A 26,577-nucleotide genomic window follows, 5' to 3' on the forward strand; every position below is an offset into this window, starting at 1 on the left:
ACTCCAAAAGACACCCTGTGCAATATTTAATCCCTTGTCACTAAATCAGCCTGCGTTAGTCCGGGTAGATTAGACAATCAAATCCATAGAAACTCATACGAGTACAAGAGAGAGTTTTATATAAAGGGTAATTGTACATTAAGAAAGCATCCCATCCCAGTCCAGTCCAAGCCCATAAGTCCTATATTAGTCCATATGTCCAATACCAACCTATAAAGTCCTCTTCAGACTCATGAAACACATGCAATGATACCGAATGCAGGATGATCACAGGCCTGTGGATGGAAAGTCTTTGTATCCAGTGGTGGTGTAAGCTTCTCAGCACTGGCAGGGATCTCCATGTGGCTTCTCCAGTTCCCAGGGCATGGGGTCTATCAGTGTAGTGCCCTGTGTCTGGTCAGTAGAGCATCTCCAAGGGAGTGAGCAGAGAGAGAGAGAGAGAGAGAGAGAGAGAGAGAGAGAGAGAGAGAGAGAGAGAGAGAGAGAATCTCCTGCCTCTAAGGAGGTGAAAATCAGATTTCCCAGAATTCTTGGGAGAAAGTCAGGTCCACACAGAGGCCTCATTGGGTATGATCCAATTGAGACTTGACTCCACCACTTCACTCTTAAGCCACTCAAATCCAAAATTGACACCAGATTATGTAACTACCACACAGCCTCAGGAGGCCGGGTGGCAGTCTAGCTGCCTGAAGGGATGTGAGTTGGTAAAACCATAAGAGCCCACACACCCACTGTCATCAAGTCACTTCCGTCTCATAGAGTTCCCAAGATGAGCAATTAGAAAATGGAAAACACAAAGTAAGACCAGCCATACAGAAAGTCATGACTGTCCCAGCAGTCGAGATTGTTGGGCGAGGGGGTGGGGGGGCGATATTGCTGGTCTGAATCTCTAGTATACCTTTGGGAAGAGTGGATTCATGTTTGAAAGTAGCAGTATAAATGCTAAATTATTAAACTATTTTACTATTAGTTCTGCTAGCAAGAGCACTGCGAACCTGTGGAAAGGCTGATTCTAAGAAAAAAGCCCAGTGCAGATCACATAATGTAAAACAGTAATTATACTGGTAATTACTCATTTTAAAGTCTATGCAAGCTGGCTTTAATAAACCACAAACCACATTTCACAAATACGTTCCCTTTTATTACAATAAACAGCACTTTCAAGCTTATAATTGCTTTAAAGGTCTAGGAATTGAATGTTGATGAGATTATTTCCATAGGGTTCAACTATTTATGAAAACCCTAATAATTTTAGAAGTGAAAACACATGCAATACAAAAATTCTAAAAAGGCCTAAAATAAAACAGGCTCCCATTTGCTTTCTCTGGTGTCTTGAAACCAAGAGTAAACACCAGTCCCACTATTACTGGATCCTTGACGTAAGAACTTCTAAGTTGCTATTTTAAAGAGAAGATTCCATAGGAAAAAAATTGGTTCATAGCTCCTGGACCAGTGCTAGAAAAGCTTCTTTATAAATATGTACCTTCAGAAAGTCTTTGAGATATTTCTTTTAAGACAATGTATCAAAGAAATATTTTTTAGCTAGGAGGAAAGCAGTAAATAAGTAATGAAAAATTCGGGGGGGACAGATATGGCTTACGATTAACATGGGAAGAGTCACAACAGTGGCCGGTGTAAGCACTCGCAGAATACAAGTATTTCATTCATTCTGTCATGTAACAGACTTAAATTAGGATCTCTTCTGTGATTATCATTATTTTTTGAAAATCCAATCAGTGGCCATTCAATTATTTTTCAAATTAAGTTTTATGTGACATCTCACCACATAAAAGAAGTAAAGAGGTATGTGGTGAAATTAGATGCAGGCCAGAAATTTAAGTTTATAATCTTGGCATTTGGCCCAGTGAAGCCTGTGAGAGCCCAAACTCAATGGGACGACGTTTTCCTGAGTTTTGCAAGTTTCCTCCCTGTGACAAAGTGTTGTCTTAACATTATTTCCTATTTCTTGTTTTGGTGAAAGATATTTGATGTTCCATCTCTGACACGTTTCCACCGGAGACACCTTTCTGCTCTCACTTGTCTTACTGAAGGGTCAATCATCAACCACGAAGGCTATTTTGGTGACATCAACAGTGGTAGCTTCAGAAATCCACGTGCAAAGTACTGTTTGGCTTTTGTCGTTGATTCCACACTATAGAGGGATCTTGCTTCCCAATGCAAGGAGTCACGGTTCTTTAGCAGAACGACAGCATGCGCTCTAATCTCAGAATGCTCCTCATCTAAACAGGGATGGAAAAGAGGCTTCGACCGGATGTCTGCACATTTATTTATAGGGTCAGTGTGGCATTGCTAGAGATATCATGGTGGGAAACTGTTTGCTACCCTCATGGAATTTAAGTGTGATGGGAAAGACAGACATCAAATAATAATAACTCTACAATTAACTATTTAATAGCCAGAGTGCTGCGGAGTAGTAGGAGAGACTGGAGCTGGAAAGCGTCCTGAGAAATTGGCGATTAGCTGCGTGCAAAGAAGGGAGAGCGGGCCAGGTAGGGAAGGACTGAGGCCGGAACACGGGGGCAGGAGTGAGTTTGCAATTGTGTTTTGCCAGAATGGGGCTCTTCAACAGGTTATAAGTTGAGTTGTTACATTTCTTTTGAATACGTACACCTCTGGCTTTACAGAAACTGGCTGGTTGTAGGATTTGTAAGTGGTGTGCATAGTTTATGCTGGATTAATTTAAAGTTTGGCAACTCAAACTTACCCAGTAGTTCCATGAAAGAAAGGCCTGGCAAGCTGCCTCCGTATAGACAACACACACACAGGCAACTCAAATTTACCTAGTAGTTCCATGAAAGAAAGGCCTGGCAAGCTGCCTCCGTATAGACAACACACACACACACACACACACACACACACACACACACACACCAATTGAATCAACTTCCCCTGTGGGTTTCTAAGACTGTAAATTTCTCATTCTCTCTCTCTCTCTCTCTCTCTCTCTCTCTTTCTCTCGTTCTCTCTTTCTCACTCTCTCTCTTTATCCATCTATCTATCTACAAAATCATTTTATTGGAGGCTTGTGCAAGTCTTATTACAATCCATACATCCATCCATTGTGTCAAGCACATTTGTACATTTGTTGCCATCATCGTTCTCATTTTTCCTCTCTCTCATGAGCCCTTGATAATTTATAAATTATTATTATTATTTTGTCATATCTTACACTGTGTGACGTCTCCCTTCACCCACTTTTCTGTTGTCCATCCCCCACGGAGGAGGTTTTATGTAGATCCCTGTAATTGGTTCCCCCTTTCCACCGCACCTTCCCTCCACTCTCCCAGTATCGCCACTCTCACCACTGGTCCTAAAGGGATCATCTGTCCTGGATTCCCTGTATTTCCAGTTCCTATCTGTACGAGTGTGCATCCTCTGGTCTAGCCAGATTTGTAAGGCAGAATTGGGATCATGATAGTGGGGGTGTGTGGGGGGGGCATTTAGGAACTAGAGGAAAGTTGTATGTTTCATTGTTGCTGCACTGTACGTTAACTGGCTTGTCTCCTCCCCGCGACTTTTCAGTAAGGTGATGTCCAGTTGCCTACAGATGGGTCTTGGGTCCCCAATCTGCACTCCCCCTCATTCACAATGATTTGATTTTTTATTCTTTGATTCCTGATAACTGATCCCTTCAACACCTCCCGATCACACAAAGCAGTCATTTGACTGAGAAGAGACTGTAACTCTTACAGGAGTCCAAAGCCTGATTTCTCTCTGACGGATGACAGGCATGTGCTTTCTATGAGGTGGCATTGATTTGAGAGCAACAAGTGTTTTGTTTTAAGTGAAGTTTATCTTATTTTCCATATACAGCTAAATGATGTGTTAGATAATAAAGAATTTGAGATGGCATGAGAAATATTTCACCCTTGAAACTAGACACTTTTATTCTTCCCAGAACCTTCTCTTTCTCGTGGTATTATCTATCAGTTATACAAGAGCTAAAATGCTACCTGTTTGGCAAGGCAGAGCCAACTTAAATGCTAAGCCAATGAGATGCATTGCAGCAGATTGACTTCATGCTAGTGGACCGTATGACCTGCCACATGGGTGTCTGTACTCTATGGAACCATACTTTCATGAAGACAGCCTTTGCAGGTTTATAGGTTCAAAAACCGAGCCTTGTACTGTGCTCACAAATGATAATGACATTGCAGGCACCGAAGGCTTGGCAGTCATGCACTGTCCAGCTTCCGTGCAAGTTTCCATCAGAGTGCTTCACTTCAAAATCCTGATTTGCTGCTGGACCCAGAGTGTCAGGCTTACCTGGGTGGAGAAAGTGATACCAGGCACTGCCATTAAAGTCCAGGTTGAATTCACTCACTCCCTGGCTCCCTGTTGCGCTTATCCTGGCCCAGTTACTTATACTAAGGGAGGGATCAAGACCTGTTACCATCCTTGTTCATGATTTTCCTTTTCACTTTACTTTGATTTTATGCTGTGCTCATAAATCCTGAAATAACCTTCTGTTCTTCTTGGAACAAGTACAGAAATGATAAAAAGATGTCTAACATAAAGTTAGATAGATGTATGGTTAAGTAAATGTTGAGAGAGAGATTTTTTTTTTAAAAAAAGCAAATTGGAGAGAGGAAAAGCTATAGAGATAATTATATAAATATATAGATGAAAAATTGGTAGACAACCCAAACCAAATTCACTGTCATTGAGCCAACTCTGACTCACAGTGACCCTATAGGTCAGGGCAAAACTGTCCCTGTGGGTGTATGAGACTAGATTTCTTCATTAGGGTAGAAAGTCTGACCTTTCTTTCTTGAGGTGCCTGATGGTTTTGAACTGCTGACTTTGTGGTTAGAAGCCCAACATGTAACCCACTATTTCACCAGGGCTCTGGTAGGTAGCTTGATGGTAGATAAATAGTTTAATAGATTGAAAGGAGACTTTTAAAGACACCTCCATACCAAGTATTTTCATACCCTGGTTATTCAGACACTAATGTTATTTGCTGCTTTGAAGGAATTTTATATATATTACTAAACACTCAGATGACTTTTAAGATACGGAGATGATAGGGGTAGACATTATCTAGTCAAAGGAGTTCTTAAAAGCAGTTATCTTTCCCCAAGTGATTAAAAAAAAACACAACTCACTGCCATGGAGTCAACATTGACTCAAAGAGAACCGATAGGATAGAGTGGAAATGGCCCTTGTGGATTTCCAAAACTGTACGTTTTTAAGGGACTCAAAAGTCTTATCTTTCTCCCTAGAGTAACTAGTGCTTTCCAACTACTGGCCTTGCAGTTCAAGCCCAATGCAGAACTTACTACACAACCAGAACTCCTGAACTCAAAACGGAACCAACTCACGGCCGTCAAGTCGGTGCTGACTCACAGTGACTCTATGGAGCAGAGTAGACATGCTTCTGTGGGTATCCAAGATGGTAAATTTTTATGAGTAGAAAGTGTCATCGTCCTCTGGAGAAGTAGCTGGGAGTTTTGAACTGCAGACATTTCCTAACCCACCATGCCGTCAGAAGAGAAATCAGAGATTCCAGTTTGAAGATTGAGGTGATCATATTAGGAAAGAGTGAGTACAAATTACCAAGAACAGAAATAGATGCCTACTGACAACCAGCAAGGTAATGGAACCTCTTTCCTGTAACTGCAAACAATGGAATTTAGTCAACAACTTGGATGCCGTTGGAAGTGGATTGCCTCCCTACTTCCAGATGAAGGTCCAGTCTGGCCATCACCTTGATTTTGGCTTGTGAGAGCCTTGGCAGGGAACCAAACCAAGGCTACCAAGATTTCTGGCCTACAATACAATGGAGCATTGAGCAAACACAGAAACCAAATACAAATAGCTGATACCTGGGGATGGAGGGGAAACCACTGATCCATTATGTCTTACTTAAAGTATTAAAGAGTTCCCAACTATTTGGCAATTTCACATTTTCTCATGTTTATGGCAAAATGGCATGCTTTTGTTTTGTCTGTATTCATCTGATTATTAATGTTAGAACATCTTTTCATATTTCTAACAGAATTTTTTCCTTCTCTTTGTGATTATCCTGTTCTTATCCTTCGGCTCGGCCACTCATCCATCAATCTGTCATACCGTAGTGGCTTGTGATGCTGGAAGCCACATACCAGAATGACCGTGACGAGCAGAGTCCCCGTGGTGGGCAGGTTCCAGCAGAGATTCGAGTCGAAGACAGACTAGCAAGAAGGAGGAGGTGTCTGCTTCTGAAAAGTCATAGAACATTATCAAGTATAAGTCACTACAATTCAAGCGATTCTGATTCACATTGATTCTATAGGACAGGGTGGATTTTCCAAAACTGTGGATTTTCCAAAACTGTAATTTTTTTTTTACTGGAGTGAAAAGCCTCATCTTTCTCCTGGAAAGGTGTTGGTGGTTTGGAACTGCTGATCTTGTGGTTAGCAGCCCAAGGCATAACCACTGTGCCACCAGGGTTTCTCTGTCAAGTATAGTGCCAGAACATAAATATTCAAAGTTGGAAGGCACTCAAAATATGACTCAGGAAGAGTTGTCTTCACAATGTATAGCCCACCTTCATAAGAAGAATGGAGCAAAGCTTTGGGGACCTTCATTTACTGATGGAGCACGACTGAAAATAAACAGAACCAGCTGTAATCATTGATGAACAATTGGAACATGTCATGTATGTAGCAGCTAGGAAAATTGTAAGTCATGCACACACAGCAGTATAGCATGATGAAATATACAACAATCCTCTAGTTCTTTAATGCTTCCTCACCCCTACTATCATGACCCCAGAACGGCCTTACCAATCTGGGTAAACCAGAGCATGTACACTGGAACAGGGAAGAGCACTCGACACATGAAATCCAGGGCAGATAAGTCCTTCAGGAATAATAATGTGAGTAGTATGGGGAAGGTGGGGGGAGAAAAGGGGAACCAATCTCAATGATCAATCTATAACCACCCACCCCACCCAAGGTAATGAACAACAGCAATATGGGGAAGGGAGGCAGCAGCTGGTGTAAGATCTGAAAATCATTTATAATTTGTCAAGGGCTCATAAGGGTGGGGGGGGGTAGAGGAGCTTATACCCAGGGCCCAAGTAGAAAGAAAATGTTTTGAAAAAGATCGATGGCAACATATGTACAAATGTGCTTCATACAATTGATGTATGGATTGTTACAAGAGCTGCAAGAGTCCCCAATAAAATAATCTATCAAAATAAATAAATAAAACTTTAAAAAGTGAAATGGAAATATAAAAATCCATATTCTAGACTGAAACCAGTCATTCTGAATGTAGCTATCATATCCTTTACTAAGCTGGGGAGGACAAATTGAAAAGGGATGATGATGAATTCATTGTCAGAAAGAGGCATTTAAGGATCTGCCTTGAAGTATAATGCTAACTGTGATGGTATAATAATACAAGAAAGACAAATTAATATCAAGAAAGACAAATTAATATCAGTATTATTCAACCAATGTTATGCATCAGCCACTGAAACCAATGGTGAAACCACTAAAGCTAGTGATGAAGAAATTGAAAAATTCTGCAGTGGATCATTGATCAAATGTGTAATTAAGATGTATCGATAATTACTAGTGATTGGAATACAAAGATTTGAAATAAAATAGAAAGATCAGTGGTGGACAAATATATCCTTGGTAATAGAAAAGTTGCTGGAAATGATATGACAGAGTTTTGTACCAGCAACTTCTTCATTGCACACATCTTTGTTCAACAACATAAATGGTGACCATACACATGAACCATGTCAGATGGAATTTGCAGGAATAAAATGGACTACTTCTGTGGAAAGAGACAATGGAGAAGCTTTATAGTAGCCAAAGAGAGTCCAGGGGCTCCCTGTGGAATAGGCCATAATAGCTCACATGAAAATTCAGGGTGAAGCTGACAAAAATAAAAATACACACATGAGAACCAAGTATGACAGAGAGCACATGGCCCCCTGAATTTGAAGACAATTGCAGACCAGATTTGATACATTGAACACTAGAGGGTGAAGACCAAAGGAGTTCTGATATAACATCAAGAACATCATATATGAATGAAGGTAGCAGAAGGTCATTTAAAAGATGGGAGTGGGGGAGACCACAGTAGATGTCAGAAGAGACTCTGAAACTTGCACTTGAATATAAAGTAACTACAGAAAATGGAAGGAATGATGATGTAAAAGATCTGAAAAGAAAATTCACAGGCAGCTAGTGTAAACAACTAAAAATACTTGTATTATAATAACATGTGCCAAGACCTGGAATTAGCAACCCAAGGGGAAGAACATACTCAGCATTTCTAAAGATAAAAGAAGTGAAGAAAAAATTGAAGCCGTCAGTTGTACCACGATCAAAAAAAATATTGTCCAATGCTAGAAGCATAAAAATATGGAAGAAACACAATGAACTGTACCAAAAAGAAATGGTAGCTGTTCAACTATTTCAAGAAGTAAAATGTAATCAAGAATCAATGGTGTTTGAGAAAGAAGTCTAGTCTTCACTGAAGGTATTAGTGAAAATTAAGTCTTCAAAATTGTTAGAATATTGATTGAAATGTTTCAATAAACTAATGAACTGCTGGAGACAATTATTCTTCTATATCAATAAATTTGGGAGACAGCTATATCTGACCTATGATGAGATACAATGTATGTGCTCAGACAAAGAGAGGTGACCCAATAGAATGCAGAAATATGGGAAAAATTTTTAAATATATAGTGTCATGAATATTACCCGCAAATAAAGGTAACTTAAAATATTTGCTTAGTACATGGGCAAGGAGTTGCCAACAATTCAAGCTTGATTCAGAATAGGCCATGGAACAAAAGTTATCATTTCTGAACTGACATGGATCTTAACGGAAAACAAAGAATAACTGACAGAAAGATGTGTATTTGTGTTTTATTGACTATGCAAAGGTATTCAACTGTGTGGATCATCAAAGAATAGATAAGATTACAAAGAATGGCAATCTGGAACACTTATTCATGGTCATGGGGAATACTTATACATAGACCAAGAGGCAGTCGTTCAGTCAGAACAAGGGCTATTGCGTGGTTTAAAATCAAGAAAGGTGTGCATTAGGTTTGTGTCCTTTCATTATATTTATTCAATATTTACAGTGATCAAATGGTCCAAGAAGTTGGGTTAAATGAAGAACAACATGGCATCAGGAATTAAGGAAAGCTCATTAACAGCCTTCTACATACACATAACACCACCTTGCATTCTGAAAATGCAGAGGACTTGAAGAACATACCGATGAAGATCAAAGACCAAAGTCTTCTGCCTGGGTTGCAACTCAAAGGGAAAAACAAATTCTCACCGTTCTCCTTATTAACCATATAATAAATGAAGGAAAGATCGAAATCATTGAGAATGTCATTTTATTTGGATCCACAATTCATGCTCATGGAAACATTAGTCAAGAAATCAAAGGATGCGTTGCTTTAGACAAATCTTTGGCAATAGACCTTTTTCAAATTTTAAAAAGCAAAGATACCACGTTGAGGACTAACGAGCGCGTGCCCCAAAGCATGGTATTTTCAATGGTCTCATATGCATGTGAAAATGAAATCCTCCATAAGAAAACCAGGGAATAATTGATGTGTTTAATGATTATGTTGATCAAGAATGTTGAATTTGCCAGCGAGTGTCAGAAGAACAAATAAATAATGTACACCGGACATCTTATCAGTAGAGATCAGTTCCTGGAAAAGGGCATCTTGCTTGATCGAATAGAAGGAGGTCAACGAAAGGGGAAGCTCCTCAAGATGATTGCCTGGCACAGCGGCGACAATGAGTGGATCAGACATAACAATTGTGAGGAGGGCACACAAAGACCAGACCGTGTTACGCTCTGTCAGAGATGGGATTATTATGAGTTGCAATGGACCAGATGGCACCTGACCATGACCCTTTGTGCCTCACCCGCCTTTATTTTCAGTCTGTCGCTTGTTTCTCTCAGCTATGTACAGAAGTTATTTGTAGATTCTTGATATTAATCCTTTGTTTTGTGTACTCTAAAAATATCTTCTTTTAGATGCTCATGCCACTTTTTTATGATCTGTTTGGTCACACAGCTAATATAAGTATTAATATAGTCAAATTAGTCAAACTGGTATTTTAGGATTTGTGGGATTCTTTGTACCTTGAGAAATCTCTCTCTGTCTTGAAGTCCAACTGCTTTCATTCTCGTGAATGACTAACTATCCCAGCATCAGTTTTTGAATAGTTCATTATTTCCCCCTGTGTTATTCGGGTTGACTAGAGAAAGAAATTCCTAGACACTCATATGTGTATAAGAAAGAGCATTATATAAAAGAGCAATTATATATTGAGAAAACATCCCAGCCCAGTCCAGAACAAGCCCATAGTTTGAATTTAGCCCATATGTCTGATACTAGTCCACAAATTCCTCTTTAGACTCACACAACACATGCAATGATGCAGAATGCAGGGAGATCATAAGCCAGTGGGTAGAAGATCTTGTGGATCCAGTGGCAATGGAAGTCACGGGTTTGTGTGTGTCTCCTCCAGCTCTCTGAGTATCTCAACAGCAGGAAACAGAAGGCAGAGAGAGTGTGTGTCCTGCCTACAGGGAGGAAAACAGGAGTTCCCAAAATCCTCAGGAGAAGGCCATGCCCACACAAAAGTCTCATTGGTTATGGCCTGATTGACAGGCTACATGCTACTCCTTCACTCAAGTTGACAGTAGATTATGTAACTGCCACACCCCCATTGTGTTATATACTAGCCCAATCACACCAAGCTTCAACACATGCAATGGAAATTTTTAAGCTCTTTAGTCTCTTCTATTCATCATTGTTGGATCTTCTGGAATATTTATTTTAACCATTTACGTATATTTACTTCACAATAGTACATATTAATAAAATGAAACACAGTGAATGTAGAAAATTGTTCATTTTTCCTTTTGGGGAAACAATGGCTGACTGCTTCTATGCAAGCCACACTCACAACAAATTACTTTTACAAACAGTCACACAATTGTTGAACACACACACCATGGAAAATCTATTTTATTTAAGACATTAGGTAAATAACTCTGTAGCATAATCTCCTCCCTTGGTATAAAATGAAACTCAGATATGGAAGGGGTTCAGGATCTATTCTTAGAGAGGAGTTAAAAATGGGTTCTAATGCAGTTTTCGGGGCCATTAAGCCTTGCCAGGTAAAGAATGTGTGTTTTAAACATCCCCAAATCTATATTTACAGTCATATGATAAATGGTAATGGCTCCAAAGAGAAACATTAAGACCTAATGGACATTTAAAACAGCCCCTCAATATGTATTTATGCAGAGGATCCAAGGGCACTCAAAAGCAGTTTGGTTCTATTTGATCAATGGCGATCAATGGTTTTGAACAATATAGAATAGCTGAAGAGTCCATATGTTAAGATTTCTATAAGCAGCATGCCCATAAGCTCATGGTTAAAATGCTTCTTTCTAGCTTGGGACTGAGGTGGAATTTTGAAAATATCCCATTAAAATCAAACCCCCCCAAAAGTCTACAAAATGTAGCATAGAAAAAGATGACATTTCACACTGGTAAAGTTATGGTACCAAACAAGAAAAAGTGATACATCATTTTTATAGCCTCAAATGGATTTTCATTTTATGTTACTCAGTAGGCATTTTGAAGAAAATTTCTTGTGAAAATAAGCTATGAAACTGTGCTGTTTTTAAAAATCCTATTTCAGTCTGTTTGTACAGGCCTTCCTTGGTTTCTTTCTGTTCTTCCTCTGCTTCAGAGTTGCTTGCATTTTCATTGCATCATTTGAATGAAAGAACAAAATCCTACCTACTGAGTCCTTGAAATGCACTGCCTCAAAAAAAAAAAAGAAAAAAAGAAATTCACTGCCTCTGTGAGAAGGCAACATGGGCCACTGAGTGAGAATCTGCATCCAATTCATGGAAAGTTTTATTGACCAGAGAGCACCGCGAAACTCTAGGATTCTTTTGGAAGCCGTCACACAGTTGCCAACGAACATTGATCATGGATTCGCCAGGGTTCACTTAGATGCTACACCGAGTCTTATGCCTGGACTCCTGCTATGTGACACTCCTAATCCCACGGTAAATTAGGGGCAGCTCTGGTGGCGAGCTCATTCTCTGGATCTCTGGCCATGTAGCACTGCCCTGCAGCCCCACTCTGATATAATATAGGATTTATGGTTCTACAAAGGTGACCCCCAAATCTCATCAATATGGAATTGCAGTCTAACAGAGTCTGTCAGGATAACGCACAAAATTCCCTACATCCATAGGATGAATGAAGTTATTCTCTTTTTTTCCTAACCCTAACCCTAAGTTATTACCTTCTTTATTGATCTTCCAAGTTCTTATGCGGCTGTCACACCAAGAAGTATCTACCGAGATGCTGCGATGAATCTGTACCTCTCACATTAATGCTCATCTCCTAAACTGATTCTTTCATTTCCTATGCTGTTCACTACCATTCCATTCAGCCACTTTTATAAAATCGAGGAAGCCCTGGTACAATCAACAACCTACGATCACCAAGTGAAGTGCAGGAAACAGCACTGACTCACTCAATAGATCTGAAATACGATCAGATCATCCCTGGTGTGTTCAGGCGTATGTGTCATGTCAGAAGGCATTTGATATCCCAAGAAAACTGGATTCCCGTGCAGTTATGATTCCTACATCCCATTGGGGCAGAAAATCATAATAAGAAACTCTAACTTCCTATAGGAAACAGGAACTGATCTATAAGATTCATTGTTAAGCTATCCAATGGCAATTTTTTTTTGTTTTAAATGTTTTATTAGGGGCTCATACAACTCTTAGCACAGTCCATACATATACATACATTAATTGTATAAAGCACATCTGTACATTCTTTGCCAATGGCAATTTTTAAAACAGACTATACCAGAGATTTTAAAAACCGTTGAGGTTGATCATCAGGTGGATTATGAAAATCTAATTTAGGAGACAAATAAATGTGGTCAATGAAGATCCACCACGGTAACCATGAGGCGCCCAGTGTGCTGGGGAGCACAGGGAAGGAACGTCTGGAACTGGAAACACGAGGACCTCAGTAGGAAACACGGGAGAAGGCAGCCTCTGAAGTAGTGCGAGGGGACTGCGGGTCTTCATGGATGCATTGGATACTTGCTTAAAGAATACGCCGCTAGAAGCCAGGAGAAGAAAATCTATGCATGCAAAGTGGAAACTAAGAGTTATCTCGAAAAGGATAACATGACAAGAGCTAAAGGGAAAGACGACAGGAAAAGATGAGCGGCATCTATCTTGTCTGACGCTCTCATATCCTCATATCACAGAGAGAGGCACTTAATGAAACTATATATTCTCCCATAAAGAATGATTCATCTCTATGCTAAAATGTTTATTTATTTTGCATTAATATTTTATTACTGCAATATTATTTTATTAACAAAGTATGCATATATATTAAGAATTTATGCCTGATGCACTGTCAGGTGCCTAGCTACTTTATTGTCACCACATAATTACATTACTGCTGGACATTCTGGCTGCCGAGCTCTGAGAGCTGGGATGGTGGGTCCTTCCGGCTGGGCTACATAGGGGTGTGGGCTCACTTACAGGAAAAATGACACCACTCATCTGTCGGGTTGTCATGCTGTGGTGGTTTGTATATTATTGTGATCCTAAGAGGAAAAAAAGTCTAGTTATCTCATTCTGCAAACCAGCCAGTGAGCCCCTGCAGATGACAACAGAACGTTACTTGACCTGCTTACTTTGGACTTGTTGTCAGCAGGTATCAATCACTAACGGATGACATCATCCTTGGTGAAGTAAGTGACGGTGTTTAGTTATTGGGCTACGAACCCACAAGGTTTGCAGTTTGAAACCATCAACCACTCCACAGGAGAAAGATGTGGCTTTCTACTCCAGTAAACGATTCCAGCCTCAGAAACTCACCGCGGCAGTTCCACCTGTTCTACAGGATAGCTATGAGTGGGTATTGACCGGAGGGCAGTGAGAGCGAGTCGGTAAAGTACAGAGCCACTGGCAAGGGCAAGGTGGACCTGTGGGGAAACAGATGGGCCAAAATAGCTCAAACAGTGGACTCAAACTTGCTGTCAATTGTGATGAAACTATAGAAGGACTAGGCCACATTTTACTTGCCAGGGCTTCTGTGACGCTACCACAAATTGGGTGACTTAAAATAAGAGAGATGAAGTCTCTCATGGCTGATTAGGCCAGAAGCCTGAATGAAGGTGTTTCTGGAGTGGATTCCTTCTGGAATGCCTGAGAAGGGCTCTGCTTTGTTTCTCTCCTAGTTTCTGGCGGCCCCCAGCAGCCCTTGGCTTGTAGCTGCCTTACTTCAAATCAACACCCATAGTGACATGATCGTCTTCGCTTTGTGTGTCCCTGTGGTTCCTTTTCTTATCAAGACACTGTCACTGCCTTACGCCATCCGCTAGGACCTCCTTATCTCGCTAATTAATTACATCTGCAAACACCCTATTTCTAAATAAAGTCCTATGGTAAGGTTCAAAGTAGGCATGACTTTCCGGAGGACACTATTCGACCTACTACAGGGCAATTGCTTGGGAGGCAACTGCTAAGGAGCTATGGGTGAGGACTTGGGTGGCATTGGGATTTGCAGCTCGGATCACCGGGAGATGGACCCTCTACACGGGGATCAGCCCAGCACTGGATCTTCATGGCAGGGGTGGCTGGGGACAGGGACTGTATTGTCATTCTGTCATTGTGTTGATTTTGACATCTAACCTAACTGTGTGACAGACTGGGGCTGACTAACCACAGGGCTTTTACACGCTGTCCATCATGATGCGAGCTGATTGCTAAGCCTTTTCTGTGAGTTTGCATAACCAGCCTTGGGTTTAGCTGTTGAGTATACCATCAGTGGACTACCAAGGCATCTATGTGCACACACACCCCCCTCCTACCTCCCCCCAAAAACCCTCACTGCCGTCAAGTCAATGTCAACTCATAGCAACCCTGAAGGACAGGGTAGAACTGCCCCTGTGAGTTCCTGATACTATAACTGTTGATAGGAGTTGAAAGCCTCGTCTTTCTTTGGTTAGTGGTTTCAAACTGCTGACTTTGGGTATAGAAGCCCAACAGATAGCCACTACACCACCAGGGCTGCTATATGTTGGCATTGAGTAGGTATTTATGAAATGATTGTTCATATAATTGCCTTAATGATCTACCTAATCTGAGCATGGGCTTACAGAGAGAACTCTGATTGTTATTCACACCTTCAACTATGAAAGGTCAAGGCCTGCTACATCCCAATTTGATTCTTTTTGTCTCTGAGACCTGTAGCATCAGCTTTGGTGGTGGTGATGGTGCAGTGGGGGTAGGGAGCACAGGCCAGCAGCTCCCTCAGGAGGCCTGGCTGGAGCGTGGTGTGCGCTTCAGTGAGGAGCCCCCGCTGCCTTCAGGCAGAGCGCTGCAGAGTCTGGCCCCCAATGAGAATGGCCAGTTCAGGCTAGGAGCTGCGTTGTGCTTGTTTGCTAAAGGTATTTTTAGAAGACACCGTTTAATACTTGATCTTATTGTCATGTGGCAGTCTTTAATTTTTTTCCTTCACAAATTTAAAACCTTGAGTTGTACATTTAGTAGAATAACACATTGTAATGGAAAAATTAGAATAATCATCAGTGGACTCGTAACTAATGCAGCCAAGTACTTCCTGTACACCAGCATCGTCTCAGTTCATTTTCACTCCCTTCCTCTGCGCATGAGGGAGTAGCAGCCCAGAGTTATGGACGTGGATGCTAGATTTCTGTTCAAATCCAGATGTGCCACTTCCAGCCCTTTGCTTAGAATATAAAATGTTTTCTTTGCAGGCTCAACGTTAATGCTATTGAAGAAGGTGGAACTCTCTTTCACGTCAGCACCTCATGCAGCTAGACAAACTAAAAACTGCCTTACCATGTCCCACCCAGAGGAACCTATTGACAGCCATCTATTGATTGCTAACCATTAAGCATGGCCCCAGCAGGTACAAAGGTTGACAGCCGTAATCCATACACTCTAAAAGATTGCAGTTGTGTGTGACAGAGAAAGAGGGAGAGAGAGAAAGGAGGAGGAGGAAGATAGAGACTGGAAGTGAAAAAAGATAAATAGATGGGGAGGGAGAGAAGGAAAGAAAGTTATTATTCAATAACTGAATAATATGATTGATTTCAGGTGTCAATATTTTCCTGAACTTCATTCCTCGCATGAGTACGAATATGAAAAATTCCAGGTGAAGCTCCAGGTTTCCATATGGCTTCAGCGTTTCAGAAATCTAATCTAAAGTCATTAGCAGCTCTCAGATAATTAGGAGGGGAAAGTAAAATGGCTTCTAAGTGCAATATTTACGCATTTTCCAATAACAGACTGTGGAGTTGTGAACATGAAAATAAGAGTCTTGGAATGAGTTCTGGCCACTGCTTTCTGAAACCCATGACACCAGAATGTAGTGTTTTTCTGCAGGATGGCCGAAAGGTTCACAAATCCAATATCCCCAGTAGTGATTTAATTAGATTTCCTGACTTTAAAGTCCATCTGGAATGCTCTTATTCTTTCCCAACTTTTATTGACATACACTGATTATGCTATCAGCAAACCTCACTGAGTCCAGTTCTTCATTTAGGTCATTAATGGCCAATAGCGGGCCTGAGATGGTTCGCTATTAACTTTTCATTCAGAGGACTGGTATTGAATGCTTTTCCTTGCTTTTTCTTTTCTGAAATTCATGCTTAGTTTGGCTCTCCGTGGGGACAGGAAAAAGAGGGAAATAAACAAATGCTGGAATCCTTCCACGTTTCCAGGAGCCCAAGGCTCCTCCGGCCATTTTTATACAGCAGAGCAGACCAAGTGTAAAGTAAAAAATGCCCAGTGCATCTGAGTCCCAGTGCATGAACAGAGGAGCCAGATGGGAACCATGGCCGGCCTCTACCTTAGTAGTCCTATGGAATCAGTCCCTGGACTCAGCCAGTTGGCTGCATCCCAATGTGATAAGAAGCTAGAAATTGCAGACTTGTGAGGTTTCCCAGAGAGAAAGGGCCTGGAGATGGGCTCCCTTCATGACTACAGCCTAGAAAACCCCGTGGGGAAGTTCCACTCTGCTATGAAGGGTCGCTATGAATTGGAGTCTACTCAAGGACACACCAAAGCCACCTCCAGAGATATGGCAACGGTAAGTCTGAACTGAGGGTCAGGAACATATGTCCAACTATATATGTTAGTTTGGAATTTATTTTACTTTAAAAGCCAGCATACGGGCTACATGGAGAGCCACATTGCCATATGATTCATATAGACTTATTATGATTTTATATATAGTTTTATTGGCATATACTTCATATATCATTTATGTAATCATTTCATCGTATTAAGAAGAGTTGTGCAGTCATCACTATAATCCACTTCAGAAAATGTTCTTCTAGTACTCCTTATCATTAGCTCCCCTTTCCCCCCTGTTCTGCCCTGCCAGGCCCCTTATTATTATGAATTCAGTTACTATGTCCATAGATTTGCCTATCCTGGGCTCATATACAGAAAATCATAAGAAACACAAATATGAAGCAAACAAACCAACAAAACCCAACAATGACTAGGTCAAACCTCAATCTAAAAGAAAGCAGAAAATATTAAAACCTGAAACAAATTTTAAATGGGTCAAGCGAGAGATCAAATGCTAAGGAATTACATTTTAACAGAACTACATCGGCTATAATCCACTTTACAACACGTGTTCATTTCCTTTCAAAGAAATAAAGGAAACAAATATAACGATTTCACTATTTGTAGAGTATGAAAGAGAGCTCAGGCTTGAGTTTTAAGGAAGTGTTCAGAGAAGAGGAACCTACAGAACGACCGAACTTGACAAACATTGGCACTAAAGAGCAAGTACCCATGAGAAGTGTCTGTCCCTGTCATCCTTCTGTGAGTGAAATCCCCAAGTGCTCAGTGATGGGACCTACACACTGAGATTTGATTCAACCACACTTACCAGGGTAGGTGTGGGGAGGACTAGAGGTAGCGGTCATAGATCCATGACATAGACACATGGACACATGGATTGCTGGTGACAGAGCAGGCTGCCATGTGGGGCAGACCCTGAGCTGCAGAACTGAGGGGAGAGGATGTTGCTTTTCTGATATGTCCGTTAGGCTCCTTGTATACTATTTTCAAGGGCTTCCTTGGGGGAATGAATGCACCCTGAGCAGGTGAGCCACAGAGAGTGATGTGACACCTGGGCCCATGGAAAGACCATCTCATCCTAGTATAGTTCTGCAGCACGTGCACCTGATATATCTGACTCAGAATCTCAAAGGAAAGGAAATGGGCTCAAATGCATAGTATCTCATGACCTGGAAGAATTTGTGTCAAAAACACATTTTTCAGATGCGTTAACCTGCCTCTTTTTATAGGGACCAAGTTTCCCCTTCTAAAAAGCATCCTTACCATGGTTCCTATGTGACTGTAGAAGTCCTTATAAAGTCTCTTAATAAAATGATTCTGGTTAAACCGCTTCTGAAAAGAGGTCAGATGATATCCTCATGGGATCTTAGGCAGTTTTGAGCATCAACAACTCCCTCTTCACCCCTGCTTATCACAGCATAATGGCAGGTTCAGCGACTTGGGACTTGGGGGCTTTCGGTTTTTTGCAGACCTCTGACACATACATGGCCCAGTGTTCCAGTTTTCATAATGCTCATTCTGTTCCTTTGTCCCTGGCTTTCTCCCTGCTAAACCTCATGCGATCAACTCTCCAGATGATGTGGATCTTCTTTTTAACTCAACCTACCCTTTAGCCCTTGCCACAAGGTGCCAAAATCTCAAAGTGCCCAGGTCAGGTCAAGAGCAACATCTGCATTCTTAAATGCCCAATCTAGACTTCTAGATGGATGGAGTTGGCATAGATCCGATCCTAATTTGCAAACCTAATTTGGGGCCTTTGGTACTCATAACACTATAGTTTACTAAATTCTAACAATCTTCTGAGCAGCCATCTAAATTTGATTGACGTAACTACTAAAATTGACCCTCGGTCGGGGTGGCAGTGAGCTTGAATATGAGTTTTATATGCTATCTAACCTGTGTCCTACACTGCAGAAATGCCAGGTGCACAATCCCATCTCAAACTCCGATATTCTTATCCCCTGACCTCTATTTGTTTTAGGGCAAGTTGTGCAGTTGCTTAAGCTCTTTGGGATTCATTAAGAATAGCCTACTTGGGGATACATGGGGAACAAGACCTAATACCAACATGTTTCAGCCAAGCTCGTTTGTAACCACAGATAGTTAGCATTGTCTTCTGTAAAATGCCCTGGGAAAGGGAAGGATGTTAGCCTGAGAGATCCAACAATCAGAGCAGGATCGAGCAATTACCAGTAAGTGGCATCACCGATGCCTGTGGCTTTGCTGCCTATTTTTTGGTTTTCCCACTTTAGATACATGAAAATATTTGCAGTGATTTTATGCAGAACACAAAGCAAGCGCTCAATCAGGCTAAGTGCTGCTGATGAGAGCACAACATTATTTTCCTTCTCCATTTTTAATTAGGATGCACCAGAAAATTACAGGTGGGCTACTTTTTTCCAAACCTTGACAAATGCAGATAAGTGGAGCAGCTTCTCGGGTTAACATGAAGAGTCCTGAGAGTCATTTGTTAAATACAGCCCTTAAGCAAACGGAGTAAATACATCCACTGTGGGCAATGCCAATGTCAACAAGTCATTTAGAAAAGTTCGTCTTTACTGTAAGGTATCTTAGAGGTAAGCTGTACTGTTTTGAAAGTAGAAACTCTTTCTGTAGCGGAGTTTCTGCCCAGTACTAGGGTTTGATTTTCAAGTTAGTAAGAGCAATTCAGGGGGCAATATGTCCAGTACACATGCCTAGATTAGTCCTGGAAACCATATTTGCTACCATGTGCCATTAAGTGGATTCCAACTCGCAGCAACCTTGGGCGGAGTAGAGCTGCTCCTAGACACTCCAAGGCGGAAGCGTTCTTTCTTTGTTTTTGAAATCATTTTATTAGGGGCTCATAGAACTCTTATCACAACCCACACATACATACATCAATTGTGTAAAACACATTTGTACATTCTTTGCCCTCATCATTCTCAAAACATTTGCTCTCCACCTAAACCTGTGGCATCAGCTCCTCATTTTCCCCTCCCTCCACGCTCCGCCCCCTCATGAACCCTTGATAATTTATAAATTATTATTTTGTCATATCTTACACTGTCCAACGTCTCCCTTCACCCACTTTTCTGTTGTCCATCCCCCAGGGAGGAGGTCACATGTAGATCCTTGCAATCGGTTCCCCCTTTCCAACACACTCTCCCTCTACCCTCTCAGTATCGCCACTCTCAGCACTGGTCCTGAAGGGATCATCTGCCCTGGATTCCCTGTGTTTGCAGCTCCTAGCTGTACCAGTGTACATCCTCTGCTCTATTCAGACTTGTAAGGTAGAATTGGGATCATGATAGTGGGAGGGGAGGAAGCATTTAGGAACTAGAGGAAAGTTGTATGTTTCATCATTGCTACATCACACCCTGACTGGCTCGTCTCCTCTCTGGGAACCTTCTGTAAGGGGATGTCCAGTGGCCTACAAATGGGCTTTGTTTGGGTATCCACCCCACACACCTCCTCATTCACAATGACATGATTTTTTGTTCTGATGATGCCTGATACCTGATCCCTTCAACACCTCTTGATCGCCAGCCTGTGGTGTGCTTCTTCCATGTGGGCTTTGTTGCTTCTGAGCTAGATGACTGCTTGCTTATTTTCAAGCCTTTAAGACCGCAGACGCTATATCTTTTGATAGCCAGGCACCATCAGCTTTCTTTGCCACATTTGCTTATGCACCCATTTGTCTTCAGCGATCGTATCATGAAGGTGTGTACACAATGATATGATTTTTTGTTCTTTGATGCCTGAGGTATTGAAGGGATCAGTTATCAGGAGGAAGCTTTCAGAAGCAGACGGCCACATCGCTTTCCTGACAAGCTGTCAGTGGGTTCCAAGGACCGATCTTTTGAATGGCAAATAAGTATTCAACCTGGATGCCACCAGATTGCCTTGGGGGGCCTAGAACTCATATTATGAGATAAAAATATGAGTAGTTGAATAGGATAGTACACAATTACCAAACAGGAAAATAAAAACCCAATAATGGCATCTTAGGCTTTAACTTCCTTCTATATTTAAAAAATATTTTCAAGTGTGTCATTTCTGGTATGGAAACTCAGACTCGGCAAGTTTAATTGATTTTCCCTTGGCCCAGCAACTAATAAGTGGCAAAGAAGAGGGTATCTCCATGACTGTTTGCTCCACATCAAACTATGCTCTTTTTTGTTACCTGCGATAACATTGCATCTCATGTGAGATATTAAAAAAAATGAGACAAAATAAGACTTTAAGTGGCTATCCAGTGAGCTCAATTTCATTTTTCTTGGAACATGTCATGAAAATTTAAAGAAATCATACCCTCTATTCTATATACTCAAACAAGTTTATTTTGTCTTTACGTATAAGCAAGTGGTTTATTTCATAAGCTTGTATTAGAGAAGTAGATCATGGATTCTAAGTAGTTTTGCTCATACCCAAGGTACTCGTGCAAAAATGAGCTATATTAGTTTCATTGTCCTTTGTCTCGATGCTAAATAGAAAGGGTTTGATGGGAATACATCTGATTCGTTAAATGTATTACTTTGACTCAACTGTACAACCATCGGCAGTATTTCCCTTTAAGGGTGTCCAGTTGACAACAGAAACTTTGTCCTCAAAGGGCCAGTCTGAATATGGGACTGTTTACCTGAAACACTCCAGAGACTCTAAGTCATGACAGTGCATTCCGCACAAGCAAACTAACATCCTTTTGCCGGCCTTATTTAGCTGGCTACAAACAGCTTCTTGACAGAAGAGGAATGGACGAGATTCACTTTAATGGCCTTTTCTACATCCGTGCCTCCATCCCACAACTACAGTGGCACAATGAAATCAATTGCTTCTGATTTCCCCTAGATGTTACAATTCCAGAGATATTGCACAACAACATCACTATCCATCTCATCATCTTTCTTTCCCCATTTTTGCTCAGAGCCAATCTGCCTGTGGAGTTCCAACCATGCCTTTACTCAGCATTTACTCATACCTACTGCATGCGCTCTGTATTGCTTTCTTCAGCTCCCTTTGATTTGTACATAACTTTCCCATATTCCTCACCTTCCTCATTGGATTACAGGCGCTTTTGTTTAAGGGACCTTTAAGTCCCTAAGTGGAGCCCTGGTGGTCCACTATTTGTTTAAATGCTTCAATATCTACAGGAAAGTCAGAGGTTCAGTTCCACCAGCAGTTCCATGGGAGGCCTTATGGGGCAGTTCTGCTCTGTCTTCAAGGTCATTGTGAAGGTTATCAGTTGGAATCGGCTGAATAGCAAGGGTTTGATTTGAGTTTTGGGAGATGCCCAGTATATAGTGCAGAATTCGGACTGATTTTTCTTTCAGCTCAGTGAACTTCATAGTGTTCAATCTTATTTTTGTGCCCACAAACATACAAACAAACAACAAAAAAAGACAAGCTAACTATGCATGTTTAACCACTTCCAATAGTCATTTAAAATCCAGTCTCTTCTCATTTTATTCTTAAATACCATAATTAGGATTTGTCTATACATAACGTAGAATCTCAATGAGCTCCCACATGATTCAATTAGTCATTCGCTACATCTTCAGACCAGTAATTAACGTTTCACCTGTCTCAAATTGCAGACAGTGTCTTAGAGGAAATGAAAACAGAGTGAAGGGCTGGTTTTAATCATCCGCTGGGCCAGTGTCACGATAGAAGTGTTGTGACTTTGGTAAAGCTAGTATTTCTTTTGTTCGACGGTAATTCTGATTGACAGATCAACTCAACTATTAAAAGAGCTGATTATTCCCCAACGCCTTTCTTCTCCCCAAATTAGCTTTAAAAAATTGTTCTACTTATTATGACACTCAAAATAACTCTGAAAGTAAACCATTCATCTTTAAAAATAGTGACCATCGCATTTGAGGCGATGAATACTTACCAGCCCAAATGTTTCCTGTGCTGAACGAAATTTGGATTGCCTACTACCCTTGCCTCATAGGAGGAAGGAGTTGACACTCATTAAGTCATTATCTAGCCTAAGTATTAAACCCAATGAAACGAGATGGAATCATTTACCCTAGAGGAAGTATGTCATCTATTTTCGGCCAAAAGGAAACCATTCTGCAAATGACCTTTTCCACTTCGACAACCAGTCCCCTTGGAGTGAGGGGTTATTAGGCCTCTTCCTTCTGCCAAGTGAATAATTTTTCCTTTCCTGCTACATAGACTCACATAAAGTGAGATGAAAAGCAAGGGATTCAAGTTGTTTCTTTTAGCTTTGATATGTACAGATGTTTTCATTTCAGTTCATTTTTATCACTATACAAATCAGTATCCACAAAAATATTCCCAGCTTACATGTTGGGCTATTCAAATAAAGCCAGTTCAAATGAGATCATGTAAGCCTTCGATAAAACATCAAACAAATAAATAAGCAAACAAAATACAAGTGCCCAGGCACTGAATACTGGAGATGTAGTGTAGGGACACATAAGTGAAAGAACAGGTTGGGATCCCTGTGGTGTGGCGGCATAGTGGTTACACTTTGCTGCAATCCCAAGGTTAGCGGGTCAAATCCACCAGTCTCTCTCTGGTAGAAAGATGAAGCCTTCTACTCCCAGAAAGAGTTACAATCTCTGAAATCCTGAAGGGCTGTTCTACCCTGTCCTACGGAGTCCCCATGAGTCAGAGGAATGACTTGAGAGCAGGTTTTTTTGTTTGTTTGCTTGTTTGCTTTGTGGGTGGCATACATGCTGGGCTGCTACCTGCAAGGTCAGCAGTTAAAAATGACCGCTGCTTTGGAGAGAGATGTGACTTTCTACTTTTGGAAAGAGTTACGGGCCTGTAAACCCACAGGGACTGTCCCAGCCTGTCCAATAGGTTGCCATGAGATAGCATTGACTTAATGGCGGTGAGTGTTTTTAAGATAGCCTCAAAAAGGCACATAAAATTTTAGTCCAGGAATCCAGAAAAAAATAGAATATCTAAAAGGTGATAGGTGGATTTATACTACTAAACTTTCACACATTATCATGAAGGAAGGGATCTAAACATAGGACCTCAGCCTTTCTCTCTGAGCCAGAAGTCTTAGTGATTTAACTCGCAGCCTGCTTTTTAATATTTAGGCAATTTCCAAGTTTTCATTAGTATAAATAATGTTATGTTGAACATCACTGTGTGTAATCTTTGCGCACCTGTCCTTAAGTCTTTAGGTTAGACTCCTGCGAGAGGAATTCCTGATCAAAGGGTACATTTTAAAGTCTTTTCTCACATGCTGCCAAATGATCCTCGGGAATTGTATTTCTTATTTGCACCTCCAAACTTTGAAAGGTATTGAGTATGAAATAGTGGTCATCATATTGTCTGATGTGGCACCTGGAGCAACTTCAAGTGAGACCTCCCATCACAGATCTAGGATAAGAACAAGTGAGACCTCCCATCACAGATACAGGATAAGAACAAATGAGACCTCCCATCACAGATATACAATAAGAAGGCATCCTGTGGTCAAGAGAGAGAAGACTGTTGACCCAGTGAAGGTTCTGTTGGGCCGTGAGAGCAATCTGTGGTATTTCACTTTCAAGAAGTAAACAAGGTCCATTAGCACACACTGAAGGGAGTTCTAACATTTTTTAGAAAGCAACTGACCAACATAAGAAGGAGCTCTTTAAAAAATGGGTGGTGGTGGGGGGCATCAAAGTATCTTAAGATAAGAGGGATTCTCCCATCAGCAGACATGTTTGAGAACTTGGCTGGTGTGCTATCATGTGTCAAACAGCTGGGATTTTAGACAAGAGGAGTTTTAAAGGTATTACCCAAAACGAACTCCTAAGTCTGTACTTCTGTACAGACTTGAGAATATTAAGAGTGTGTACATGTGTGTGCACACGCTTGAGTGTATGTTCTTTAATGTAATATCTGGAGGTCCTTTTCCTCCATAAGCTATAGAACTACAGAGAAAAATATGACTGCCAATGGAAATGTAGCCGATGAGTGTCTCTGCTTCTTTTGGAGTTTTAGGTCTCCAGACTGCTGAGTGTAGCAGTGAGTGGGAATTACGGATGGACTGGAAGCCTGCAGAATGTTGCTTCAAAGAGGAAGTCCTGTGACAACGTTATCATCAGTCCCTAGATGACCGATGTTCAGAGACCGAGAACTCACATCTGACAACATGCAGTTCTTGTGAGATGCCTCAAGCTAACCCTGTTGTTCCCTGCGACTCTGTGGCTAGCCAACCATCACGTAGCCACAGGAATAAAGAGCTGAAACCATTTGCATTACGCAATAACTCTGATGCAACACTAAAAAAACCTGGTGGTTTGCAAAATGGCAGGGAAAGCCCTATGTATCGGCCATTAGAGAAAGGTGTTCTGTATTCAAGGATGAGTTTGGGATTCGTTTGTATATGTTTAATAAAAATCTCAAGTGAAACAGAACCACTTGGCTTGTGTGCTGTTACCCACAGAATAGAGAACGCATCATTTCCTACTTAGAAGTGAGGCACTAGAGGAGGCTGAATTAAATCTTACGGAACAAAAATGAAACCGAATTGAGATGGTGGCTGAGCACTGAGCAAGGGGCGTCATCCTACCCGAGTGTGACACTGAACTTGTCAAATGGGGGTCATCGATAGTGAGCTCAGTAAGAATTACAACCGAGACCTTGGGAAATACAGACTGCCCCATGTTCCTCAAATCGGGCATTAGAAAATGCAGCACAGATTGACGAACAGCATATTTTCTCCAACGCAGTGGTTTGGAGAGTGGTAATTGGATTTGTGTAATTTTGAATGCAAGACCTAAGATAAACAAAACATTAAAAAATTAACAGGTGACCAACATTAGTAAATAAGTGAATGGAGAAATACACATTGTTGTTTACTAATCTGACCAATCATAGTTCTGCCACACACAAAAAAAGAAAAAAATTTAACATCTGCTATTCCATGAAACATTATTAATATTCATATAGGAATAGGTGCTGCTGAATCATTCAGTATGGAATCTTAATGTAGTTTAATTATTTTCATCTTCAGCATGTGCACAGGCTGTCTGAAAGCAATCTGTGATTAAAGTCCCCAACAAACTCAGGAATACCTCTTCCTCTTCATAGTTGCAAATGTCCTTGAATACACTCTGGGTGGGCAAGTCTTGCAAGGCTAAACCACTCTGCAGAATTGAATAAATTATTTCTTTCCCTGAGTGAATCTGAAGATTTCCATCTTAGCTGATTACCAGCATGATCAATCTCTACCTCTCTCAGTGCCGACTTTTCTCTTAGTCATAATAAACATGATTTAGTTCAGTCAGGACAGTTGGAATTCAAATACACTTTATTTAGACTTAGACTTAGTTGGGATGCTGTTTCTGTCACAAGTTACATAAGCTTGGTCAAGCATGACTTATCTTCCATCATTGCTTTCTCTTCTACAGCATA

The 26,577-nt window shown here is 41.0% G+C and overlaps 1 protein-coding gene across 1 annotated transcript in view; it reads right to left on the reverse strand.

Annotated features, from left to right (window-relative positions):
* Positions 1 to 26,577, reverse strand: part of HS6ST3 (heparan sulfate 6-O-sulfotransferase 3) — a 1,040,890-nt gene that overhangs the window by 215,473 nt on the left and 798,840 nt on the right. The window lies entirely within an intron of this gene.

The sequence above is a fragment of the Tenrec ecaudatus genome, chromosome 15, assembly GCF_050624435.1.
Source record: "Tenrec ecaudatus isolate mTenEca1 chromosome 15, mTenEca1.hap1, whole genome shotgun sequence".
Lineage (NCBI taxonomy): Eukaryota > Metazoa > Chordata > Mammalia > Afrosoricida > Tenrecidae > Tenrec > Tenrec ecaudatus.